The 6,780-nt window shown below is 42.6% G+C and overlaps 1 long non-coding RNA gene across 1 annotated transcript in view; it reads left to right on the top strand.

The window, feature by feature from the left end:
- 2700089I24Rik (RIKEN cDNA 2700089I24 gene) overlaps positions 1 to 4,545 on the top strand; it is a 66,256-nt gene extending 61,711 nt beyond the window's left edge. The window contains exons 3-5 of the long non-coding RNA NR_045308.1: positions 1,463 to 1,574; positions 2,583 to 2,711; positions 3,175 to 4,545. This is a non-coding gene — a long non-coding RNA (RIKEN cDNA 2700089I24 gene). The remainder of the gene's footprint in view (positions 1 to 1,462; positions 1,575 to 2,582; positions 2,712 to 3,174) is intronic.
- Positions 4,546 to 6,780: the final 2,235 nt, after the last annotated feature.

Here is a 6,780-nt window from a genome sequence, read left to right on the forward strand (position 1 = left end):
CTTCCTACCCTTCCCTTGGTCTCCAATTACGTTCCATGATGCCCACGGCCTGAGATTCAGGACATAGACGCTTTGTGCTCTTGGCTCTCTTGTTTTTAGTCTTCTCTCTCTCCTACCCTGCCTCTGTCTCCTCTCTGTGCAGTGTCTGGGCACTCTAAGATCTTCTTGGTACTGAAGCCTGTGCTCCAGCTGCTCCCTCTGTCTGGAAAGTTCCTTCTGCTGTTCTCTGTATGGTGCTATGGGACTCCTATGGGTGCTGTTGGACCCCCCACGCTGTGTATGTGATACTCTAAACTCACTGCCTTTTGTCCCATCATTTTTCTATGGCTTGGGGCCAATGTCAGATGTCTTATTCTTATTCTAAATCCCCAAAACAAGCTGTTTCTGGCAGCTTCAGGCCCTGCTGAGGCAAACACCTGTGGAGAGACAATGTGGTTTTGGCTGTAGCTCAGGCCATAGGCCAGGCACGGGAGTATGATTCTCTGTCCTTGACCCTAAATACATCTAGAAACCTTACTTTGATCTCCAGAAGCCCCTGATTACAGCTTTATGAATGTATTTTTTTTTTGAAATTAGGATTATACAAGCTATCAAAAAAGATGTGCCCATGACGCTAGCATAAAGGGTTGGCTACTCTCTGTAGAATTTGCTTAAGCAGTCTGGCTTTCTTTCCAGGGGAATAAACATATTAATTATTTTCCAGGTAGAGTTTAGACTGTAGATTTGCTTTGGTTTTTTGGGGATTTCTGGCCCTTATTAAAATTTACAAGTTATAGTTCCAGTTTTTTTCTACTATGAATTTGGTTCTAAAATTTTTATCAGTATGATTTGAGCTTTCTGTTAAGACTTATGAAACACAATGTCTGTAGTCAAATCCTCCTGGGAGTATGAGACATCCCTTTATTCCCAGGTCTCCAGCCGGCCTTAGTCATAACCTGGTGCAAGACATTCACTTCCCTGGCCCCTAGTTTTCTTATTGATAGGATTTATTCATTCAGTAACTACTGATCAAGTTCCCACTGCGTATCAGGTAGGGCTGTAGATTCTGGGGACACAGTTATGGAACAGCTAATATTCCTGCCTAGAATAATTATTATTTTTTTAATTGACAAAAGTCCAGCCAACTCAATGGAAGGAAGGGAGCAAGGAAGGAAGGAAGGAAGGAAGGAAGGAAGGAAGGAAGGAAGGAAGGGAGGGAGGGAGGGAGGGAGGGACGGAGGGAGGGATGGAGGGAGGGAGGGAGGGAGGAAGGAAGGGAGGAAGGGAGGGAGGAAGGATAGAAGGAAGGAAGGCTTTCTTCTTTCTTCTGGCTCATATTCAAGGCTACACCTCCTTGTGGTGGGGAAGACACGGCACAGGAGCTTGAAGCAGCTGGTCATATTACATCTGTTGTCAGAAACAGAGAGGGGTGGATGTTGGTGTCCAGCTTGCTTTCTCTCTCTCCCCTTTGTTCTCATCCCAGGACCCCTGGCCTCAGGCTAGTGCCACCATCTTCAGGGTGGGTCTCTCAGCTTCAACTAAACCCCCATGTTGACATACCCAGAAGCATGTCTCCCAGGAGATTTTAAATCTAGGTAAGTTGACAATCTAGAGTAACTATGACCTCCCCTGGTGGCACGGACCCTTGGCCGTTCAGTCTCTGTGTTCTTGGATCTCAGTGATTACTTGGACGGGGCAGAGATTGGGGAAGGGAAAAAAAGATGAGGACTGTTGAAATGATGCAGAACTTCAGTCTTTTCCTGAAAGTCCTTTGTCCTTTGTAAAACACCCGGAAAGTAAAACTCTCTAAGGCTGTCAGGAGCCTGACTTGACATGCTGTGTTCTCATTGGGATTCTCTAGTGACAATCTTCCCTCCAACCCCCAGCCAACCTCCTTTCACATGTGTTAGCTCAGGCCTCCTCAAGAAGCCTCCGGCATTGATAGTTTGAATGCCAGAAGTTGACTTGGAGGTGATTTTTGACAGTAGCTGTGAGGGCAAGGTAGAGTGACTGGATCCCATGGGAGAAGAAGGCACCAAGTGGCAGGTACATCTCCTTGAGTTGTTATCGAAAGCTCTGGGAGTCTCATTCTGACCAAGATCTCTGAGAGATGATATGAATGAAGTCTTGCCTCAGTGGGCCTGTATATGGATGGAGAAGTGGGTCCAGTTGCTCACACACTCCCATTGTGCCCTGACGAAGCTGCTCTTAAGGGTCCTAGCTCTTTACCCCCTTGGCCTGTTGAAGGAACACTCAGTTTAGTAGACAGTAAGTAGAGAGTCTAGCAAGAAGAAGACTGTGGGTGCCTGATGCACCATAGGTTTGTTCCAGAAAGGTTAAAAACTGGTCAGAGGTGGGTGCTCTTTTTACGAGGCCCCAGGACCTTTGCACCTACTGTGTCTTGGTTGGAGCAGTCTTCTCCTTAGCTCCTTGAAGCATTGGCACACTATCTTTTAATTTTTGGTTTGAAATCTCTTCCTCAGACATGTCTGCTCTAAATTACCACCCATCCCCTAAACATCTCTGTCATAGTATCTCATTTATTTCTTTTGCAGCACACTCCATAGGTCATAAGTAGGCTTAAATGGTTGGGTTGCTTGCAGGCAGTGCCTAGAAGGTCTGGATCATGGCTGCATCTTCGTAGCTGTGTTTTCAAATGATACATCAGCATGCTCCCATCTCATGGCATCACCAGAACCAGCACCATCCTTCATGATCCTCATACTTCCTGGGTAAGCGTCATGGGGTCTTCAAGACATTGCTAAGCTTCGCGCACAGTGTCTGGGTAGTTAGAGAAGTCTTAAGTCCTCTTCCCTTGGGGACGGGAAGACAGTGCTCAGTGTTGATGAGAATGCTTGAACTTTTGAGTTCCTTCTATGGCTTGGGTGGTTTTACTTCTGACATAAAGTACAGATCCCTTTGCCACCCCACATGTAGGTATTAAAGGGACAACAGCCTAATAAATGTTCTTCAAGATAAATTTCATGTCATCTTTTCTTGGGCAAAGAGGTTTATTCCATCCCTTCAAAAATTCTGTAGGGTCTCCTGCTTCTATTTTTCAAAACTATATTTAGTTTGCTTTGAAGATGAATAAAACTGAGATGCTATACACTCCTCCCCTGCTTTGCAGTGTCCAGAAATTCCTTTGCTATTAATACTCCACAGAAACAGATTTCTTTGATTTTTTTTTTTCAGTTTAGAAGATCAAAAGCTGCCAAAAATTGTTTCAAAAGAAAAATAAATCTGAGAGAAGTTGAGTTCGGAATTACAAGGGAGCTTGCCTGTGTCCACTACTCAAGGAGCCAAGTAAGAGGGGCTTGCACTGCAGAGCTGGCCTCTCTTCTCTGTTCCCCGAGCACCTAAGAAGCCCTCACTTAGCCTTATCTCATGAAGTCTAATGAGACTAGTTCCCAAATTAAACTTCACACAAATGGAGCAGGCAGGATCATTTTCCAAAGAGTGTTTAGAATAAATGTCTGTCAGTTCCTGGCTAGCCCTACTTAAATCTGGAAGATGAGTTTGCAGACTTAAGAGCTTTGAATGAAGAACTCAGGCTTCCTTTGGGATCTAAACTCTGTCTCTCTGAGTCATTGTTTCTCTCTCTCTCTTACACACACACACACACACACACACACACACACACACAGAGGTACACACACAGACACACACATACACAAACACACACATACACAAACACACACATACACAGACACACACATACACAGAGAGAGACACACAGAGAGACACACACACACATACCTATCACAGGTACCTTTCAGTATTTCCATTTTACCTGTTAAGGGTCTGACCAAGGCCAGTGACGCTTCCTATCTTGACCTGGGATGGTCACCGGATTGGGATCCTTGTCCCTTCATGTTTCTTGTAGACATTGAATTTTGAAGAAGAATCAGGTCTTAGGAACTAAAGGTAAGACCCTCATGGGTAGAGATTGGGCAACTGCTTGAAGACAGAAATCTAAGAAGGAGGAGAAGATTCAACACCTCCCAAGATGTCCTGGGATGAAGATGAGATTGGGTAGAGAACTTCAAGTACATGGTCCCCACGTCCTAATGCCTTGGGACTCACTATTGGAGGTAGATCTTCCTCCAACCACTAATTCAGCTGTCTGTAAGATTCCACACAAAAAATTAGATACTAATAGTTAGAAAATGCCCAGCAAAACAGTTTAGTGGCAGAAAAATTAGAAAATAATGTCATAAATGAAGAAAAATTAGCATCATCTATAAACCTCTTCCAGTCTGAGAACACAGGGGCAACATTCAATATCATATTAAATTGTGGGTGTGCTCTGATATTACATATGACATGCTAGTCATATATACAAAAGCATGTGTGTGTGTATGTGCACAGTACAAGCTATTGCATGTATTGATAAGCCCCACCTTATGAAATGTCAGCCTCTGATTCTTTGAGCTTTCTTTATATTGATGCAAAAGCAGTGACTGTTTGGTGGAAACTCCCATTCAGTTTTGAATTTGGACTTTTTTTCTTGGCTGTACTATAATAATCAAAATTCAACCACTAATACTAATTAGTAATTCCTCCTGAAGCCTTGTGACTCTCATTTTTTTTTGTGTGTGTGTGTGATGTTGACACTTTTGAAAAGGTCGGCAAATTTGAGGACTCTCATTGGGTTTGGTTTGGACTGATCAGTCTCCATCTTCAATGCTTTCTTGGGGACTTCTCTCTAGAATGTTAGCTTTCCTCACCTAGTTGGAATAAAGGCTGCTGGGCCTCTTCAACATCAAGGGGCTATGTGGCTGTTTTGGGGGAATTGTGAGCAAATATCTCTTTACCTCGAGTAGGGCACTAATGACAGACCAAGAAAGAATTCTTCCAAACTTCTAGCCCAGTTAGCTTATTGAGGCTACTTATGAGAATAAGGGTGACTCAAAATGGATGCATCACTAAGTCCCACCCCAGCATGGGTGAGAATTCATGAAAGTCAATTCTTTAGAACTCCCAGCAGGACTTGCAGCAACCCAGCTGGAGGAAGCCATTGTTATTGCTTAGTTATATTACATAGCCTAGGGAGGGATCTTGTGAACCTTCTTTCTGAGCATGTTACTCCTGGTTTTTTCCCCCAATGGGGAATGTTCTAACAAATTGGAAGAAATGATTATAGAAATAGAGGTGTTATTTTCCGTTTATAATTAATAAATATATCTTGAAGAGATGTCTTGAGGGTGTAACCCATTTCTCATCACACATCAGTGAGTTGTTAGCTCTCTGTGATTGTGACAAGATACTTGAGCATGCCATCTCCTAAGAAGGAAAGGTTTATGCCATCCGCCCATGGTTTCAGTACATTGTCACCTAGCCCATCTGGTCCTGTGATGCATTGTGGTGGTGTGGTATTATCTCACACTTCAAAAGGAAACAAAGGCAAAGAAGGGGCTGATCTTGGTAGCTCCTTCAAGGGCACACACCACTTTCCAAAGCTCTCACCAATTCCAAACAGTACTGCAGGTTGTTGGCCTTCAGTATGTATCTTGGGGTGGGCTTGGGAGACATAACAGTTAGCTAGTTAATTTTAGCATTCAGTAGTAGATCCTGTCTGCAGCCCTTATTATTACTGTGGTGACTTCAAGGAGACTCCTTTTTTGGCATCCCTTCTAGATTTATTGGAAGTAATTTTTCTGTACTGAAGAGGAGTCCCTTCTCATTAATTAACATTAGTAGGCCTTATAATTTGTTCTGCTTGATGGTGATAATTCAATGCTTTCCTTACTTATTTTGTAGCTCAAGATGCCCCAGCTGTGAATCTTTCCAGCTTTCTCTTGTGGACTTGCAAGCCTTTGTAACATGCCTTTATCTTCCTCTTCGTTTTTAGTTCTTTCCTTTATGATACCTGGAAATGTTTCAGGCTTGCTATATGGTTTTCAGACCAGTGCTGGCATCGACCACTTCTCAAAGGAACCCGATTTCTTTTATTACAGAGCAGTACTTAGAAATGATAATCTGGCTAGTTTGTCTCATTCCTACAGGATGTGACTGTTATTAAGCCCATTAAGCAGCCAGAGCTGGGGAGTGTATCTATTTACAGCATTCTGTGAATGTTCCTGTTTGTGTGCACACATGTTGTCTTAGTTACTTTTATATTACTGTGCAGGCACCATGACCAAGGCAATCTATAAAAGGAAATGCCCATGGGGCTTTCAGTCCACAGAGTTACAATCTGTGATCATCATGGTGGAAAGCCATGTGCGGACGCTATGGAGGTAGGTAGGGCAGTGCTGACTGGGACAGATCCTTCTACTCACATTTTTCTGATGTCTATGGAATCTGTAGGGACACCTCTTGAATTCCTGATTTTGATCAGCTTGTGTAGATTCTCTTTTTCCTTGCTCTGTCAAGATCTTGGCAAAGAATCAGTTTTATCAGCTTTTGTCTGTTTTTTTTTTTAATTTTAACAATTTTAGCTGCCATGTTTATTATTTCTTCCTTTCTGTTGGCATTGCTTTATTGTGTTATTTGTTTTCTATCCTCTTAAGCGGGAAGCTTAGTTTACTCACTGGCAATGTCTTCCAAATACAAAGAATACTGTTACAGATACAAAGAAAACTGTTACAAAGTTACCAATAAAATGAAAACTGTTACAAAGTTACTAACACAAAGAATACTGTTACAAAGTTACCACACACTCGGCTTTGCTTCATCCTTCACTATTTCAATAGGCTCTTCATTTTCTTAGCATTCTGCCTCTTGTTTCCAGATCTCTTCTCTCTCCAGATTATTTTGATATACTTTTAAAAATACTGACTAGATATTTTCAGAATA

Source organism: Mus musculus, chromosome 19, assembly GCF_000001635.26.
Source record: "Mus musculus strain C57BL/6J chromosome 19, GRCm38.p6 C57BL/6J".
Classification (NCBI taxonomy): Eukaryota; Metazoa; Chordata; class Mammalia; order Rodentia; family Muridae; genus Mus; species Mus musculus.